Source organism: Zea mays, chromosome 4 (genome assembly GCF_902167145.1).
Source record: "Zea mays cultivar B73 chromosome 4, Zm-B73-REFERENCE-NAM-5.0, whole genome shotgun sequence".
NCBI lineage: Eukaryota > Viridiplantae > Streptophyta > Magnoliopsida > Poales > Poaceae > Zea > Zea mays.
The window spans coordinates 62,807,816-62,827,943 of record NC_050099.1 but is presented as its reverse complement, the minus strand read 5'-3'; the positions used below and the strand labels follow the sequence as shown (position 1 = coordinate 62,827,943).

Sequence of the window (20,128 nt, the reverse complement as noted above, 5' to 3'; positions counted from 1 at the left end):
CTCCTCCTCCTCTCTCCAAATCACGCATCCGCCGTCAATGGAAGGTTCGTGGCCCTGCGCCCTCAAATCCCACAGATCCGCCACCTCCTCCTCTGTCACCGTCAATGGAAGGTCCCAGATTTCTTCTCGCCATTACCATGCCCACCCCGTCAATGGAAGGTCCATCACCTCATCACACGTCTCCCTTTCTCTCGGAGCATCCACTGCCATTCATGGGCGGCAGACGCATCCATCCTCAAGAACTTGTATCTATTTAAAAACCCCTAATCGATCCATAAGCCATACGCCAGTGAAGCCACGCGTCGCTAAGGACACGGTTCTGAAGGTCAGTGTTTCCTTTTGATGAACAACTACTCATCTTTTCATGTGCTCTACCAGTTCGTAAGATTAGTTTAAGAACTTGTATCTCGGTTCATAGTTTGTTGTACCAGTGTTTCCTCTCGATTCATAGTTTGTTATATTTTTCATGATAGTTTGTTCTACCAATGTTTCCTCTCGGTTCATAGTTTGTTATATTTTTTCATGTATAATACAAGTTCATAGTTTGTTGTACTAGTGTTTCCTCTCGGTTCATAGTTTGTTATATTTTTCATGATAGTTTGTTCTACCAATGTTTCCTCTCGGTTCATAGTTTGTTGTACCAGTGTTTCCTCTCGGTTCATAGTTTGTTATATTTTTCATGATAGTTTGTTCTACCAATGTTTCCTCTCGGTTCATAGTTTGTTGTACCAGTGTTTCCTCTCGGTTCATAGTTTGTTATATTTTCATGATAGTTTGGTCTACCAATGTTTCCTCTCGGTTCATAGTTTTTTCATGTATACTTCAAGTTTGTTGTACCAGTGTTTTCATGATAGTTTAAGAACTTGTATCTCGGTTCATAGTTTGTTGTACCAGCTGATCTCGGTTCATAGTTTGTGGAATTTGATTTAGAAATACACTTGAACACTGAGTAGTTGTTCACTATCCATCCAAATTTTTTATTAATCCATAAGTGAAAGCGCACCCAGTAAGATAAACTCTTGGTTGCAAACGTGTTCAACTAAACTTTAGCCAGGGCATCGCTTTTGGTTGCAAACGTGTTCATTCAAGTTTCGTTTTTAACTTGTACAAACATATCCCAACTGAATTGGTTTTTTACTTGTACTAATCCTAATAACAACAACAAGGACCAACTTTATCTAACTTGTTTGCCAAACTTAAACCCCTTTATTATATAGGTTCTGGCAGAAAGAAGTCCCATGTGATCTTGAAGAACTATACCTTAAACGGCAAAATCGAAGGTAACTTGTGATGAACAACTACTCATATTTTCGTGTATACTTTTCTTGTGTTCTACCAGTTCCTGCTGATACAATTTTCATGTGTTCTACCAATATCATTTAACAACTGCCATGTGATCTTGCGTTGTACTGTGTATAATTATATATACTTAGATTTTTGCTGGTAATTATCTGCTTTCACCTGGTAATTGCTGATTTTTCCCCAGATCTTGTTTTGCCGCAATGTGAAATGCTTTTCTGGTTGCTAATTTTAGGTTTTAGTTGACCTAGAGCTTCGATCAGCATCACAAGAGGGGTTTTACCCTAATTTAGCCTAGATTGCCAATCTGGATTAGTTTATTGGAGTTCAGATCGATCCGTTTTATTTACCTTTTCATTTTCTACTTCTAGGTTTAAATTATTGCTGCAGTGTTGTACCTTGCAGTTTAATACAACATTGGATCATTCCTAATTTCTCTCCATCTAGATTGCAATATCGCCATTAAATGTATTCCCAAGATTATCTTATCTCAATTTTGCTGTTGAAACTTTCCCCAGCTACTTATAGTTATTCAGAAGAAAACTCAGATCTTTGTTCCTCACTGTCACTGCATTGTTCGTGGTCCTGGTAGTACTGCAGAGTTTGGTTTTGTTTGATCTGTATTTTGAATTGGTCTGTCAGTATCAATTGTTAAACTGGTCGCAGTGAAATTAGGTATCTAGATTTGAGTCTGGCTGTAGCCCTTGCTGTCCTTTTATGGAATTTGGATTGAGCTGAAGAAGGCAGTTGGCCTTGGAGGATGGCATTGGCTGGTAATTCGCTGCTTCCACCTTGCAATTCCCGAATTTTAATCCCAGACCTTGTTTTGCTGCAATGCGAATTACCAGCCAATGTAGCTGCGAATTGCTTCGACCTTACAGATCTTGGTTTCTGACCATCACTGCGTTGTTCGTGGTCCCGATTGCACTGCGAATTTTCATTTTGTTCGATCACTGCATTGGATGTTTAGGTAATCTAGATTTGAGTCTGGTTGTAGTCCTTGCTGTTTTTTAGGAGAGCTCTTAAGTTATTTGTTCCTGTATTTGAGGCAGCTCTTAAGTTATTTGTTCATGTATTTGAGGCACTGTTCCTGTATTGGGTTAGTCTTGATTTGATTTTAGAGTTATCCTATATGTTTTATGTAGCAAAATAATTTGGTATTTATGCTAGCCAATCACCTTTCTTAACAATATTAGTTTCTTGTTTCGGCTACATTGATCATAGAGTGTTTACTAAAATTGTGTATGGGGTTTCATTGTAGTAGTTTGTTGTTTCGGCTAGCGAGGGGTGTGGAAGAAGGAACAGATAAGGTGCTTGGTTGACCCGGACCGGACGGCAGGACACCGTCGGTGGTTCGCTGCAATGCATCGACGGCTTCCACAGCTTCTCGGGCCAAGGTAAGCTTTCAACCGAATTTGTTGCTGCAACTGTTCTTTAATAGCGTGTGATATGTTAGTAAATTGCCATACCACTTTGGTTTCATTTTTCGATCATGTTTCAGTTGAATTTTCCATACAAACAATGTTGTTAATGCCGTGTATGCTTGTGTGTATTGGGGACTAGTATTGGGGTATAAAGTTTATATGCATTCTTCCGGTATATATCGGTTGATGCTAATCTCTACTACTATAAATCAGAACAATAATTCATGTTTTTTTGTGCACACATATTTGTGCAGCTATCTGTATGGGGTCTCAAGGCTATATATCCTTGCTCTCCCTCCTTTAAAATAAACTACTTGTACCGGAACACCCGTACTAGCATTGAAGAATGCACCCAGGTAGTAGATAGTTGAAAGAGACCCCTGTCTGCGAGTAGTGCAAACCAGTAGGTGCTTCGTGTTTGCTTCTTTGCAAAACCAAATAAGCTGCCCTGGTATTTACACCATAGTTTCTGAAGCTACTGCTCAGCTACCATTGTACTGGTTTTACTTTCAGGACATGGTTTAACAAATCTGATTCCTTTGTTCTTGACAAGACCATGCCCATGCATTTCGTACTATTAAGCAAGTGAGCCCATCATGGTACCTCTCCGACAACAGTACAAATTCTGATGAGTACAATCCATGTCCTGTCAATATCTTATCTGAAACAGTTTCGTTTTGAAATGTTGTAGTACCAAATAATCCTCGATCTTAAGAAAATAATCCTTGATCTTACTGGCGACAGTACAATCTTGTTATGTTTATGTATCTATTTTTTATGCCATGCTTATTTCTGCTGCAGATCTATTCTTAAAGCTCCAGAAAAAGGCACATTTAGACGCACAGCAAAGAAAACAGGTCTAGGCCCAGAACTTGAATTTTGATTGATGTCTTTTTTGAAATCTAATGATTCCATTGAGAGTTCATTTTCCTCTCCAAGATTCAACCTTATAGCATTGTTGTCGTCTGGTGATAGATATGCATTACCGAGCTTCAACGAACTGAACTCGAGCTTTGCTGTTTTATCTATGATCGTTATTTCCATAACCGAGTCCGCCATTCAGTTATGCAGAGAGCGGCAGCTTTAAATGCATTTTACAATGGGTACATATGCATTGCAAATTCTGACATCACATGATGTTGGTGAACATTCTCGCACTCCCAATGGCCTATGGGCTGGTCTACATTGTTTGCGTATTTCCCTTGGTAATCAGGGTATGACGAGTAAAATGGCCATTCCCTGGGAGTAAACTGAATGACGTCCTCAGCTCGCTACAGTGGCGAAGTGCGCCCATACTTTGTCTGTTGAAACTGAATGACGTCCTCAGCTCGCTACTCTGCTCTAGCTCTCTTCTTGAGCTCCGAAATGAAGTCCTTCCTCTCTTCTAGTCTGACATGCCCTTCGTGGAGCAGTCCCCGAGCCCCACTCGGCGCCCCGCAGGCAGTACTTGTCCTGGATCATCCTCTCGTTCCTGCAAAAACCACATGTTCAACGTTGGAGATCACAAGAACCAAATAAAAGACTATGTTTTTACTTCTCTTTGTTCTTCCTTCTCTTCTCGAGCAGGTCCTGCAGCACCTTGGACTTCTTGAACCTGTTATCGAACTCGGTGTACTTCTTCTGGTTCTCCGCTTGAGAGCAAAACAGGGAGACATGGTTTCCATGAGTTAGAAAAGGCCCAGAATGGTAAAATGCTTGCAGCAAGAATAAGTCCTTGGCCTCCACAAGAACTCAGCAGGTAACTCAATATCTCAACTAACCATTCCATTTCTCCAGGAACTCGAGCCGGGGGAGGTCGGGGCCGGGAGTCGACTCCAGTCCCGAGAAACCGGATAGGATGCCTGCGTTCACTGCAGTTCACGAACAAAATGTTCCGGGCATTATTAGTCTGGAAGCACCGGTGGCGAATCTTTGAATGTATTACGTTCCATCAAGTGTGTGACTCTGATGCTGTGTTGCACCGGTGTCGCTAGCAAGTGCGCCGTGCCGGTGAGCAAGACTGCAAGAGTAGTCGTACCTGGACTGGACCAGAGGAAGAGCGAGAGCGAGAAACCTTGCAATGGATTTGAAGAAGCTTTTGGACAATGTAGGGAACTTGTACCACATTTGTGTTTAGCTCGTAAGCTGATATGCCTTGTTCATAAGACCATTGTGATGGCTAAGACCATTGTGAAGCAAAGTGGTGGACAATACCACGTCCTGTTGATAATTGCAGGTGGGCAGGTACCATGTTAACTCATCTTGTTTGGATGTTATGCAAGTATTTGATGTCTCTGAATACTCTATCCTTTTTCAAGTCATTTTCCTTACCTGTATATTGCCATTGCCTGAATCTAGCATGTCAGTACATGCATCAATGAAATAGAATTTTGTTCTTAAAATGAAGCATTTATAGTATCATAATATATGTTTAGGATGTTTTCTCTCTGATGCTTTTCACTTGCACTCTCTTTTTCCCTTTAGTCTGCAACTATGAATCCTATAGTCAGTAGCAAGTAGTGACAATAGCAACATTTCTTATAACTGTATAATACACATTTGTATATAAGTTATTGTGATATTATATGTTCCCGTTGCATCGCACGGGCATTCACCTAGTATTCTAATTAATTTATTTAATGGTTGCTTGACTAATATTTATTAGATTAGTAGTCCATTTAAATTAAATATATAGTTGTCAACTTGCGCTTTTATAAATAAACATTAACATGGTTAATATTAACTTAAATATTTTTTATTTATTTAATACTTGTTTAGTTTAAATACGTCATATAATTAGTTTTCCCCGTCTGTCGCGCGTGCCGTTCCGCACGCGGTGGCATGCTGTTTCGCGTGTCATTCGCGCACTGTTTGCGCATCGTCGTCGTTTGTTCGCGCATTCGAGCCGCGCGTCTGGGTCACGTGTTGCCGCATGTTGTTCGCGTGCGTCGTCACACATCATTTGCACATGGTCACACACGTTTTCGTGCTCGCAGTCTGTGTGCTTCTTCATCGCACGGTCTGCGCATAGTTCGTGTGTGATGTGCTTGTAGTCACGTGCTGATTCACGCGTCGTTCGCGCTGGTTGCGTGCACTATTTCGTGCGTCATCCGCATGCTAAGTCATGCGTGTCCGTGCGTCGTTCGCACGCTGTAGTGCTGTTTCGCACGTCGTAAATTCTCCTCGCTTAGAATCTATCACACCCGATTTTGGAAGGTAAACCGTATGCGAACCATGTACGTGTCAGGATCAGAAACTCACGTACACAGTGATTACATAATTGGACATCATCACACAATGCTCGAAATAAATAGCGGAAAGGTACTTGATTACATCAAGATGTCCAAGACATCCAGATAATCTATTACATAACCATTGTTCAACATAATTATCAAAGTGCGGAAATACGAAACGTAAGTGCTAAGCCTACACAGGCAGCTGACTGGGGGTTTGCCACTAAGAAAGGACTAGAACTCGTCATATTCCTGGAACTCCTCGAAGTCATCCATGTTGCCAGCATCACCTCCTGAGCACTGAGTACACTAGGGACAGCCTAGGGTGGGGTGGTGTGTAAAGCAAGGGTGAGTACACAACAACATACTCAGTGAATGTCCCGTTTGGCTAAAGTGGACTAGCTGTATATGGAGTTTGAGGTTAAGCAGTTGCTTTTAGTTGTTCAAGTATTTATTATTATTAGTAGAGCCAAGTTTTAGTAATAAACCCAGTTATTACCAAGAAGTACCTCCTCAAAAGAGGAAATACCAGAGATTAGATTTTATATCATCATTGTTAACCATCATCATAAAAGTATCCAAAGTTCTTCTAATCAAAGAGGATCCCAAGGCTGCTCTTAACCGTGAGCTCGGCTGATATACCAGTTTTTAACACTCTGCAGAGGTTGTACACTTTACTCACAAGTCGTGATCCCTCTCTAGCCTGGGTTGTACAGACCCGGTCTTCACTACCAAGGTGAATGGCCAGGGATACACTACGTAGCCTTTACAAAGACTACCCTGGTGCATAGCTACTCGTTAGGTTTCGCCAGTCGTACAAACGTGGTACACCTCCCCAAGGTGGGTGACTAACAAAACTAAATCGAAAGAACCTCTACACCCCAACCTTGGCAGAGCGAGCACTACGCCCCGGCCCCCATTGGCGGCCTTCCGGCAAAGCCAACTACACCCCCAGGTTCATCTAATTAATCAGCTAAGGGCGTCCCATTCCACCCTCATGGTTGTACTGTTATCCCGGGTGGTCACTCCACGAACAGGTCCTTACGGAGAGGTACTCAAGAAAATGGCCTGAGTCCCCTAGAGTATCACAATATCATCATCGGGATAACATCATCGTATCATATATATTCACAGCATGTTCATTGATTAAAGTAAAGCAATAACATGAAGCTAACCATAATAACCCAAAAGGTAAACAAGGACAAGGTAAATACAAAGCTAGTCAATCCTTAGGTTTCAATTAAGTAATGCAGGACAGTGAATTATAAGTAGATAGGACATAATGGGTCTGATGACACTTGCCTTCACCAGGTGGTTGCTCAGGGAGGTCTCCAACAACACACTCAGGAACCTCGGACTGCTCGTTGTCTAAATAAAGCGAGCATGCATTCAATACATTTGGAAAGTACAAATGAACATCACATCAAGCATGAACAAACATTGGAACACATCTTAAAAGGACACAATACTACATAAGGGATAATGAATTCAAAATATAACATGAACTATAACATAAATTAACTTCATTTGGAAGTAGATTATTATTTCCCTAAGTGTTATTTACAAGTACATAATCATAGATCAACTTATTTTATTGTGACCTAAAATTTAGAAAAGAGATGAACTTATGTAATACATATTATTAATCTCACAAGCTTAAACAAGTTTAAATCTCTAAGGTTCTCCTTTTATTTATTTTATTAAATAAATAAAACTACATCTACATTAGTTCATATTTAGTCATAAAAATTAGAATGTGCAGACAGTGAATGAAACCATTTTATTTAGACAGAGAATATATCTATGAACATTTTGTAATTTGAATCACTAAATTTGGAGTTCATATGCACAAGTTATGAAATAAACAAGTTTGAGAATTCAAAATATGAAATTAGGGCTAATTCTGTGAATATTTAAAAGTCCAAGGCTAAATCTGCAAGATTACAGGGGCCTGCGCGTGAAAACCAGGGACGGCGGGTTGATTTCCAGTAAACCAAGGGTCTCTTTAAGAAAACTACCGCGCAAAGGGGTATCGGGTGAATCTAATCGTCAGATCTAAAACCAACGGCTGAGATTAGATCTGCGGCTGTAGCGCGCGCGTGAGCGGGCGAGCGCTGACAGGCGGGCCAGGGAGTGTCAGCGACAGAGGGGGAGAGCGCGCTGACCGAGCGGGCCCAGCGCCAGGGGGTTTGGGCGCTGACAGGCGGGCCAGGGCGTCAGGGCGCGTGTTGGAACTTGCTCTCAGTTGCAAGGGGGTCCAACAAGGGTGAACAGTGGCGTTAACAGGGTTCTCGTGCAAAATGGCAATAGCTCTGTTAATCTGGCCTCTCACGGGCACTGTGCGGGGGTATTTATAGGTATCTGAGCGCCCAGCGTCTTGTGTCAAGGACGCATGTGCCCCCAGATACCTAGGTTATCCCCAGAATATTCTCATAAAGCAGGGTTACAGACTGTAATTACAGGAATGCCTTTACAAATTAGGCCCGTAACACGTAGCGGCCACGCAGGGCCCGTTACAATGGGCCGGATCGTACGTGGGCCTCCGAGCTGGGCGAGGCCGCACGGTGGGATGACCTCGTCGCATGCCTTCGTCTGATGTCGTATCGAGGGAAGGGTGTCCCTGCCCGTTTTGTCTTCGTCGGACCAACGACTGCAGCGAAGGCCTCGAGCGAAGGGTGGCGTCTTTGCCTTCGTCCCAACATTTGCCCTCCGAGGGACTAGTTCGACAAAGTCATCTGGTGCCGAAGACGTCGCTAGATGGTGGAGACGCTGCCCTCGCTCGAAGTGGTTCCGCGGGGGTTTTTGACATGACCGTTGATTGACACTGTATTGTTGGACTGCGGGTTTCCCGAAGCGCCGCGCCCTGTGTATAAAAGGGGGCGGGGGTCGGCGCTTTTTGAACTCCACTTTCCGCGCTCCGTGAAAACCCTAGCCGCCTTTTCCACCGTCTTGCTGCTCGTCTGCCCTCCCTGCTCTTGTTCGCCAGAGATCTGGCTCGAGTGAAGCAAACCGCCCGCCGCCGCCGACGGTACGTAGCGATGCCGACCTCCTCTTCTTCTGCTGCCGCCACGCCGCCGGCCGACGCCTCGCCACCGGCCGACGCCTCGCCGCCGGCTGACGCCTCGTCTGAGGAGACGCTGAGTACTTTGGTGGCGGAGGAGTTGCGCGCCGGCGATACGGTGAATTTTGGTGTGTCGCGGATGTCGTCGGTCCGCGTGCAAGATATGCAGCGGCTGGGTTACTTTGGCGGCGGAGTTGCTCGTGTCCCGGGGACGGAGGAAGTCCCCGAGCCGGAAGGCGAGTTGGTTGTGTTCGAGGCGTTCTTCGCCGCCGGTCTCCGCCTGCCTGCACACCGATTTGTTGGAGAAGTCCTGCGCAGATTCAACGTTCAGATACATCAGTTGACGCCGAATTCCGTGGTGGCTCTGTCGAAGTATGTCTGGGCGACGACTTCGTACGGCGGACAGCCATCGGTCGAGGTCTTTGCGAAGTACTATTGCCTGCACTGGCAGAAGAGGATGATTGGAGATGAAGTTGCCTAGTTTGGGTCCTGTACGTTTACGCCGAAGACCGGCAAGACCACGATGGAGGTAGTCGAGATGGTTCCTTGCGCCCGCAACAAGTGGGGCAATTGGAATGAGTTTTGGTTTTACGTCGCGGAGGGTACCGTCGAAGACCATGAGGGGCTCCCTGTGTCCGAGATGTGTTCGCATTTTTACTCAGCATACCCGCCCTTTGAGGTGGCGGAGGAGGATGCGGACGAAGGGGCCCTTCGGTGCGCCGCCGGCCTGAGCAGTGGGCGCGACTTGGTTGAAGAATTTGTGGCATACGGGGTATGGCCCTTGGCGCATGGCTGGGCGTTAGGCGAAGTGTGCCCTCGCCAGATGCCTTCCCATGGTGGGAAGATGGTGCGAAGTCCTGCCTTCGCGCTGGATCTGCAAAGCCACGATCCGGCCGCCTTTGTGCGTGAGGCGGAGGATGGGGCGGTGCAGATCGTTGGTCGGTACGTGCCGAGGACGGAGGGCCAGCGTAGCTGGGATATCCGCGGGTCGAATGACCGTTTGAACAGGGTTTTTGAATTGAATCGACTGTCGTATAACGGCTATCCGGGCCAAGATGATGTGGACCGCCGCGGGAAGAAGCCGGTGGTAGAGTCTGGAGACGACCCTGCGCCGGCGGCCGCCCTATCCTCTAAGAAGAGGAAACTAGGTACTGTTATGGGAGGACTTGGGGTTTCCGATGGTTTTGCTAGAGAGTTGATGAGGACATGCGCGGCCCCGGGGGGAAGGATGTCTTCGCCCGAGCTCCGGGAGTCTTCGGCGCGGATGCTGAGGGTTACCGGGGGTTGGTGGCCTAGGAATGTTCCTATACCCCGCGCGGCCGACGAAGACTTTTTTACATCCCGCATGGTTCGTGAATGGAAAGTGTTTCCTTATGGGTGGAATATTGCTGCTGTTGTGTCGGCAGTGATGGACAAGGATTGCCAGGGAGCTGCACAGAAGCGCCAGACAGTTGTCAGGCTTCATGAAGCCAGGCCGAAGAGGCAGCGATGGGCTGCGAAGGCTGCTAGCCCCGGTGGAGGCAAGCCACCGCTGGCGGCGAAGTCGGCCGTTCCTGCTTCCAGCAAGGCGCCGGAGGCTGTGGCTGGCGCCGGTGGTTCCAGGCCCGCGAAGGCTTTGCCGGCGTCCAGCAAGGTGCCGGAGGTCGCGAAGGCGGCCCGAGGGTTGCCGTCGCCGGGCAAGGCCGTCGCCGACTTCGCCACTGATATTAGTGTGGACGACTATCTTGGTGGTAAGCCGTTGGCTCGTTTTTTTTAAATTCGTTGATGCGTCGCAGGGTCGGACAAAGGCCAACTTGTTATTGTTGCGCCTGCCGCGGCGACCATGGCTGCCGCCGTAGTGCCGAAGGCAAAGGGCGGTGCTCTTAGTGCCGGAGGCGAGATGCCGGCACTCGCGGCTGTCAGGGACGAGGCGGGCGCTGTGTCCCGCCGGCTGAAGGAGATGAAGGAGGCGCTAAGTCAGGTCCGTTGAGCTAGACTTTGGGTTTTTTTTACCGGCTTTGTTGGGGCCGCGGTCTTACGTATGTTTTGCAGGCGACTGACTTCGCAGACCGCGCGGCGTCGGGGGCCCTCACGGCAGTTGTGTCTGCCGAAGTCGAGAGACTTCGGACGCAACCTGCTGATGCCGTCCGGGAAAAATCGGCCGCCGACAGTAAGTGCCGCAAGCTGGCGGACAAGGTGGCCGCACTGGAGGGGGAGAAGACTGACCTCCGGCGCCAACTGGCGGGGGAGAGAAGGGAGGCCAACGAGGCCCTCGCCAAGGCGCAGGCTGCGCAGGCGGAGGCCAATCTAGCGCGGGCGGAGGGCAATCTTGCTAGGGAGCGCGCCGAGCAGTTGCAGGAGCGGCTCAGCGCCCTGGAGAGCCGTGTGGAGAGGGCCGAAGCCGCGACGCGCGCGGAGGCTGAGCGGACGCGCAAACAGCTTATGGATTCATACCATGAGCTGGGCGCGCGGACCGGTGACTTCGAAGTGCCGGACCGAGAGCCCGGACTTCGCTGCCTGGAGTGGGTACAGGAGGAGTTGCAGGCACTCCCCACTATCGTGGAGGGGTTCATGTCGTATGCCTCCCTGGTCACCTGCGAGGGGGCGATGAACGCGCTCTCTCGCGAGGGGTGCCGACACTTTGAGGTCTTCGACCAAGCTGATGAAGATTTTGAGCGAGATATCTACAAGGTTGAGGACCCCATAGTGAAGGAATCCGCCGGAGCCATCTACGACCGGATGTGGGGTCCGCACGGTCGCGAGGTGGTCAGGGAGCGGGCCGAGACGGCGAGGGCTCAGGTAACGTTTGGCTTTTGTTTGACGTTTGCTGGATGTGGGCTATGTGTGGGTTTGCTGAATTTGTGTGCTGTGTCTTAGGCGGCGCGTGGCGAGAGGGTGGATGACTTCGGGGCGTTGAACAGCGCGCTGCCTGACCCGGAGCCGATTCCGGGTGTCCGGGGCCGCCATGTAGCCGCCCCCGGAGACTGCGGAAGGCGCTCCGGATGCCCCCGCAGCTGCTGCGGCCGGCGGAGACCCGCCCCCAGAGACCGCCGAAGGCGCTCCTGATGCCCCCGCAGCCGCTGCGCCGAGGGCTGCAGATCCTGCGACGGTGGCGGCGGAGGCGATAGCGGAGGCAACGGCAGAGGCTCCCGCGACGGCTGGGTCTTCGCAGGTGGCGTAGTGGGTGTGGATAGTTAGGGAATTTTGGATATGTTGCTGAATTTTGGTTGCTGCGCAGGTTCAAGATTTTGGGCCTGCGCACGCAACCGCCACTACTAATTTTTTGGCGGCTTCGACCGTGGATGGTGGTAATAAATATGATGGGTCTGCATCTGAGTTTTCTGATTTTGCTGACTCTGGGAGCTCGGTTGAGTGGACTGAGGAGTCGTCGGAGGAGGACTTGGACTACTTTGCGGCCTTGGATGTGGCAGCGGCGGAGGCTTCACCGCACGCTGCGGGCACAGAAGATGTGCCTGGTCCAAGTACTGGGCGCAGGCGGCGAAGGGCGGTTGCGAAGCGTAGGGTGAGCGGGGCGGAGGGCGGTCGGCTTCGTGTGAGTAGGGCTGGCCGGCAGGAACTGTTGTCCTTGCCTGCCGCCGCGAGTACAGGTGAAGGGGAATTGCGAAGTCTTTTTGCGGGTGAGGAGCTTAGGATAATGTTATTTAACTATAGGGAGATGGGAATTATTCCGAAGGTTGAGCCGATGTAGAGTGTGATGCCCTCGCTTGTACATGTGTAAAGGCTTGTATGATGAAGGTTGAGCCGATGTCAGGTGTATTTGTTATGCTGGACTGGTGCGTATATAGTCGGTCTTGGCGCGGACAGTTTGGTGTGGTCGTTTTTGCTTTTGTTACGCTTCGTCCGGCTGTGCCCTCGGGCAACTTAGGCGCGGATGGTCTTTGCAGTGGACTTCGGTTTTTCGCACTTGCTGTGCTAATCCGGCTGCACCCTTAGGCGACTTCTGCACGGTAAGTCTTCGCGGTAGACTTCGATTTTTCGCACTTGTTGTGCTAATCCGGCTGCACCCTTAGGCGACTTCTGCACGGTAAATCTTCGCGGTAGACTTCGATTTTTCGCACTTGTGCTAATCCGGCTGCACCCTTAGGCGACTTCTGCACGGTAAGTCTTTGCGGTAGACTTCGATTTTTCGCACTTGTTGTGCTAATCCGGCTGCACCCTTAGGCGACTTCTGCACGGTAAGTCTTTGCGGTAGACTTTGATTTTTCGCACTTGTTGTGCTAATCCGGCTGCACCCTTAGGCGACTTCTGTACGGAGTTGTCGCACGCGAGGGTGGCTAGCGCTGAGCCTCGCGGTGACTTCGTATTGGTCGAATGTCGAAGACCGTCGTCGCGGTCTTTTTTCGATGCATGTTTTTGCGGGGGATTTTTCACTTGTATATTACATGGCTCCGCCTCGTTAAAAACCTCACCCCCCAGGAGGAAAAGAGTGCGGGCCAGAATAAAATTGTTTTTGCGAATTACAAGGGCGAATCAGCCCTGATGAGTCAAACAAAAAAATTGCGGAGGTTGTCAATGTTCCAGGAGTGCTCCAGGTCTTCGCCGCTTGGCGTTGTGAGCCTGTAAGCGCTAGGGGAAGCTTTCGTCTTGACTATGAAGGGGCCCTCCCACCTGGGCTCTAGCTTGCCCCTGGACTCTGTCCGGGCTGTTCGGACGAGTACGAGGTCCCCTTCGCTGAATTCCCTTGGGATGACTGCATGGTCGCGCCATGCTTTTGTCTGGGCTTGGTATTTGTTTAGAGCTTGCAGGGCGAAGACTCGATCCCCATCGATGAGATCCTTTGAAGTGGGCTCGTCCACGTCAGGGACTGCTGAAGGAACTGTTCGCGGGGACCCATGTTTTATTTCTTGTGGGGTCATGGCCTCCGATCCATATAGAAGGCGGAAAGGAGTGAACCCGGTCGCCCTGCACTCAGTCGTGTTTAGTGCCCAGACTGCCTCGGGTAACAAATCGGCCCACTTGCCCTTTTTTTCGTCGAGGAGCATCTTTTTGACAGCTGTGAAGATTTTTCCATTGGCGCGTTCCACAACCCCGTTGGACTGCGGGTGATAGACTGAGGCGAAGGCAAGCTTGGTGCCGATGGAGAAGCAAAAGTCCTTGAAGTCTTGGCTGTCAAACTGTTTGCCGTTGTCGACTGTTAGTTCGGACGGTACTCCGAAGCGGCAAACAATGTTTTGCCAAAAGAATTTTTGGGCAGTCTTTGACGTTATTGTGGAGACAGCCCTTGCCTCGATCCATTTGGTGAAGTATTCGACAGCGACGAAGGCGAACTTAAGGTTCCCCTGAGCCATGGGTAGGGGCCCGACGATGTCCAGGCCCCAGCGCTGGAGAGGCCATGTGTGGGCGATAAGCTTTGTAAATTGCGAAGGGCTGCCTGATCGAGGGGAGAACTTCTGGCAGGCTTCGCAAGACCTTGTGACCCGATTTGTGGCGCAGATCATTGCGGGCCAGTAGAAACCCTGGCGGATCACCTTAGCGGCTAGGGCCCTTGGCCCTGCGTGAGAGCCGCAGGTACCACTGTGGACTTCGCGTAGGATCTGGACACCTTCGGTTTCGGTGACACATTTGAGCATTGGCTGACTGATCCCCTTCTTGTAGAGTTGGCCCTCAATCAGTGCGAAGTCCCGGCTTCGATGTTTGAGGCGCTTGGCCTCGTTGATGTCGGTTGGGTGATAATACCCCTGTAGGAACAGAGTTATTGGTGCCCGCCAGTCTTCGGTCATGATGAGGTTGACTATTCGGTGGCCCTCGCTGTCATTGGTTATTTGGAGCCCTTCGGGGCTTCGAACGGCTGGTGTGCCGATGACGTGGTAGAACATGTCGGAGGGCAAGGACTCGCCTCTGGCGGCAGCCTTGGCCAATGCGTCGGCCTCTTCATTTTTGGCCAGGTCCACATGCTGCAAAGTGAATCCCTTGAATTGTCTCTCGAGACTTCGGATGGCCGCGAGGTATTGCATGAGTGCGGGGTCCTTTGCTGCATAGTCTTTCTCGACCTGGCCGGCAACTACCTTGGAGTCTGTTCTGATGATGCAGGTGGTGACCCCAAGGGCCCTCAGCTTGCGGAGACCGAGGATGACTGCTTCATATTCTGCTATATTATTTGTGCATCTGTCAGATTCCAGAGCGAAGCTGAGGCGAGCCGCATATCTGTGCTTGACTCCGGTTGGCGAGGTGATGACTGCCGTGGCGCCTGCCCCCGCATGGCACCATGCGCCGTCGCAGTGGATCGTCCAAACCTTTTCTACGGGCGGTTCCGGCTGTGTAATTGGCCCAGTCCAGTCGACGACGAAGTCTGCCAGGACTTGTGACTTGATGGCTGTCCTGGGCTCGAAATTGATGTGGTAGCCGGAGAGTTCGGCCGCCCACTTGGCAATCCTCACCGATGCTTCCGGGTTTCTGAACAATTCGCCTAGTCCCCTGTCAGAGGTGACCCGGACCTTGAATGCTTCAAAATAATGGCGCAATTTGCGCGAAGACATAACGACTGCGTAGGAAATCTTCTCCAGCTCTGTCATGTTGCATTTGGACGGCGTCAGCACTTCGGAGACGTAATAAATTGGGCACTGCCTGATCACGCCCTCAACTGTCTGCTCCTGTACCAGTGCCGCGCTGACCGCATGCGGCGAAGCCGCAACATAGAGCAACAGAGGTAGTGAAGAGTCGGGGCTTGTAAGGACTGCCAACTCCGACAGGTACTGTTTTAACGAGGCGAAGGCCGCTGCCTGCTCTGGTCCCCAAGCGAAGTCTCTTGCGCCACGGAGAGTTTTGAGGAAAGGGAGACTTCGCTCAGTGGATCTAGAGATGAATCTGTTGAGGGCGGCCAATCTCCCCGTCAAGCGCTGGACGTCTCTGGCGGACTGTGGAGGCCTCATGTTTATGATGGCTTGAATTTTGGTTGGGTTGGCCTCAATGCCGCGGTGCGATACCAGGTAGCCCAATATTTTGCCTTGGCGAACGCTGAAGACACACTTTTCCGGGTTTAGGCGGAGTCGTGCGTCTCGCATGTTCGCGAATGTCTCGGCGAGGTCAGCGAGATGGTCCGCCTTGCTCTTGCTGGCGACGACGATGTCGTCCACATATGTGAATATATTTCTGCCAACCTGCCCGTTGAGCACTGTCTTGGTAAGCCTAGAGAAGGTGGACCCGGCGTTCTTGAGTCCCTCCGGCATTCTGATGAAGCAATATGTGCCGAAGGGTGTTATAAAGCTGGTGCTAGCCTTGTCTTCCTCCTTCATGTATATCTGGTGGTAACCGGAAAAGCAGTCGAGGAGTGACATGACTTCGCATCCGGCCGCGCTATCGACTATTTTGTCGATCCGCGGCAACGGGAAGTTGTCCTTTGGGCAGGCCTTATTGAGACTGGTGAAGTCGATGCACATTCGCCACTTCCCGCTCTTTTTCTGCACCATCACAACATTGGAGATCCACGTGGGGTAAGCCACCGGCTCGATGAATTTGGCTTCCAGGAGGCGGTGCACTTCTGCCTTGGCGGCCTCTGTCTTCTCGTCGGACATCTTGCGAAGCCGCTGTTTTTTCGGCCTCACCGAAGGGTCGATTCCCAAGCCGTGCTCAATTATGGAACGGCTGACCCCGACCAGATCGAGGGCTGACCAGGCGAAGACATCTTTGTTCTTGGATAGGCAGCAGAGGAGCTTCTCCTCTTCATGCGAAGTGAGGTCTTCGCTGATAGTGACTGTCTGCTTGGGCGTGGCCTGGTCGAGGGGGACAGTCTTGGTCCCGTCGTTGCTCTGTAGCTGTGCCTTGTCGTGCTGCTTATTGGTTGGGCTGGCGGGCGCGGGGACCTCGCGCTGGGCCGTGAGGCAGTGCACGTTTCTCTGACCGGGCACGAAGTCCCGGTCTATGTTGCGCGCAGTCTGTTGATTGTCGTAGACCGTAATAACGCCTAACGGACCTGGTATCTTCATACATAGGTACAGTCCGTGAATGGCTGCTTCGAACTTATTGATGGAACCCCAGCCCATGATGGCATTGTATGGATATACCATATCCACAATATCAAAGGTTACTTGCTCACTTCGGGCATTGGGTGCTACACCGAAGGAGAGAGGCAGCTCTATTTTGCCGACCGGAAAGGTGCCCTTGCTGCCGAAGCCATACAACGGGTTGTCCGAAGGCTTGAGCAGGCTGTGGCTTATGCCCATGCGATCGAAGGCGTGGAGGAAGATGATGTCCGCCTGACTGCCATTGTCAACTAGGACTTTGTGCAGGTCCCAGCCTGCCACGCTGCAATTGATAACCATGGCGTCGCAGTGGGGGGCACTGCTCAGGTCGACGTCTCGTGCGTCGAAGGTTAGCGGTATGTGGGACCACTTTGTCTGCATGACTGGGCCAGTGACGACGACGTGGTTGATGCTGCGGTAGTGGTCCCGCTTCTGCCGCTTTATGTCGAAGTCAGTGCTGGACCCCCCAGTTATCATGTGAATGACTCCGCGATATGGCTGATCGGCGAATTCTTCCTGCTTTGGAGCATGGGGGATGTTTTGATGTTGCTGGTGTGGTGGTGGGGGTTGGGGAGGTACGATTTGTACTTCCTGATGGTGTTGGTAAGCGTGGTGCGGTGGATGCGGGGCGGGGGCGTGGATATATGGTGGAGGGGGTTGCTGGTAAGTGTGTGCGACAACTCTGGGGTTGTCGGCTGGTTGCGCTCGTGCCATCCTGTCTCTGGTGGCCTTCGTTTCTGGGCAGTCTTTGGTTTGGTGGGCGCAGTCTTTGCCATGGAAGAGGCAGTAGAATCGGCGCGGCGGCTGCGCACGCCCCCGACCCCTACCGCGAGTTCCATTTCCGCGGCCCTGGGGGGGATATTCCTGGCGACGAGGGGCGTCAGCAGCGGGGTGCTGGTTGGCGATGTTGTGCACTTGCTGTTGATTGCGGCCGTCTCGACCGGAGTCTGGCTGCGGAGTCCTCGTCCACGTGCGGCTGGACTGTGGAGCATCTTTTGGCTTCCTTTGGGACTCAACCTTGCGCTGGTGAAGCTCTTCGGATTTGGCGTATTTTTCAAACAGCTGATATAATTCCTGGAGGTTCTTGGGCGGATCTCTGATGCAGTGGCTGTAAAGGACGCCGGCGCGAAGGCCACTGATAGCGTAGTTGATAGCGATCTGGTCATCGACTGAGGGCAGCTGTGACTTGAGTATTAAAAATTTGCGGTAATACTCCCGCAGAGTCTCCTTTTCCAGCTGCTTGCAGAGCGAGAGTTCGGCCAAGGCGTCGGTGTCTGGGCGGTACCCTTGGAAGTTGAGCAGGAACTTGTCCCGGAGGCTTCTCCAGGAATCAATGGACAGCGGAGGCAACCTGGTGAACCAGGTGAGAGCTGGGCCCTCTAGGGCGATGATGAAAGACTTCGCCATTGTGGCGTCGTCCCCTCCGGAAGATGCAACGGCGACCTGATAACTCATTATGTATTGTGCTGGGTCGGTGCTGCCGTTGTACTTGGGATAGGTCCCTGCCCGGAAGTTAGCTGGCCAAGGCATCACTTGCAGGTGTGGCGCCAGGGGACTTCGCTCGTCGAGGTAGTTGACCCCTTGGAATGGCGCGGCGTGCGGGAAGGTGTGGTCGCGCTGGGGGAAACGCGGGTCTTCCGGTTGTGCGCGCTGTTGCAGGGGTGGCCCATGCTGCAGGCCGAGGTGGCCTTCACGCGTGTCTTCCAGTTGTGCGCACTGCTGGAGGGGTGGCCCGTGCTGCAGGCCAGGGTGGCCTTCGCGCTGCATCAGCGCGATCTCTCGCTCGAGGTCCTGGGCCTTCTGCTCTTCGTCGCGTATCATTTGCCGCACTTTGGCTAGTGCGGACACGCGCTGGCGCTTGGCCTCCAGTATCTCTTTCTGCCTCTAGAGATTGCGGTTCTTGAGGCGCAGGGCGCGCAGCTGTAGCTGTTCTTTCGCTGAGACGCCGAGGACTTCACCGTCCTCGGTGAGGTCCGCGCCCTCCAGTGGGGCGAAGCCTGGGGGTGGCTGCGATTGTCCTTCAGGGCCGCAGGTGCGGAGAGTGTCGTCTTCGCAGGTGTGGAGAACGTCGTCTTCAGTGGCCTCTTGGTGGGTGGACTGGGTGAGGGCGAGGGCCTTGCCCTTTCTTGCGGCAAGCAGTGCTGCCTTCGCAGCCTCGTCAGCCTTCGAGTTAGCTTTCTTGGGTGCCATCGCGGGTGGTTTTCTCGTAGCACGAACGGTGGGCGCCAAATGTTGGAACTTGCTCTCAGTTGCAAGGGGGTCCAACAAGGGTGAACAGTGGCGTTAACAGGGTTCTCGCGCAAAATGGCAATAGCTCTGTTAATCTGGCCTCTCACGGGCACTGTGCGGGGGTATTTATAGGTATCTGAGTGCCCAACGTCTTGTGTCAAGGACGCATGTGCCCCCAGATACCTAGGTTAGCCCCAGAATATTCCCATAAAGCAGGGTTACAGACTGTAATTACAGGAATGCCTTTACAAATTAGGCCCATAACACGCAGCGGCCACGCAGGGCCCGTTACAATGGGCCGGATCGTACGTGGGCCTCCGAGCTGGGCGAGGCCGCACGGTGGGATGACCTCGTCGCAGGCCTTCGTCTGATGTCGTATCGAGGGAAGGGTGTCCCTGCCCGTTTTGTCTCCGTCGGACCAACGACTACAACGAAGGCCTCGAGCGAAGGGTGGCGTCTTTGCCTTCGCCCCAACAGCGCGCGTGGGCGAAACGTTATCTGTGATCTGAGCCGTTCGATCTGAATCGGATGGAGGGGATCAGACCAGGGGGGAAACAGACGTCTACATGCGGCACCGCTCCTCTCTGCGACGGTGAGGTCGCCGGAGTTGGGCAGAGAGGGAGAGGGTGCCACGACGAACTCAATGGCGGGGAAGAGGCCATGAATCCACTGGCAGAGAGGGGAGAACGGCGGTGAGAAAGCCTCGGGCGGGCCGGAGTAACTCCGGTGAGCTATTCTGGCCACGGGGAGGGGACTTAAGGTGCGCTAAGGCCTAGGCTAGCTTCAGTAGATGCAGGGGTGACACAGATACCTACTACGAGGAACTAGACCGGGCTAAATCGGCCGGCCACCGTGTGAGCACGGCGGACCGCCGCGGCCGAGCACCGGCGAAGGTGAAATTGGCCGAACACAGGGCACAATTGGGGAAATTGGGCATGGGGACGG

General features: G+C 51.4%; 1 pseudogene; it reads right to left on the bottom strand.

Moving 5' to 3' along the window:
- Positions 1 to 4,054: 4,054 nt before the first annotated feature.
- LOC103655310 (uncharacterized) overlaps positions 4,055 to 20,128 on the bottom strand; it is a 132,398-nt pseudogene continuing 116,324 nt past the window's right edge.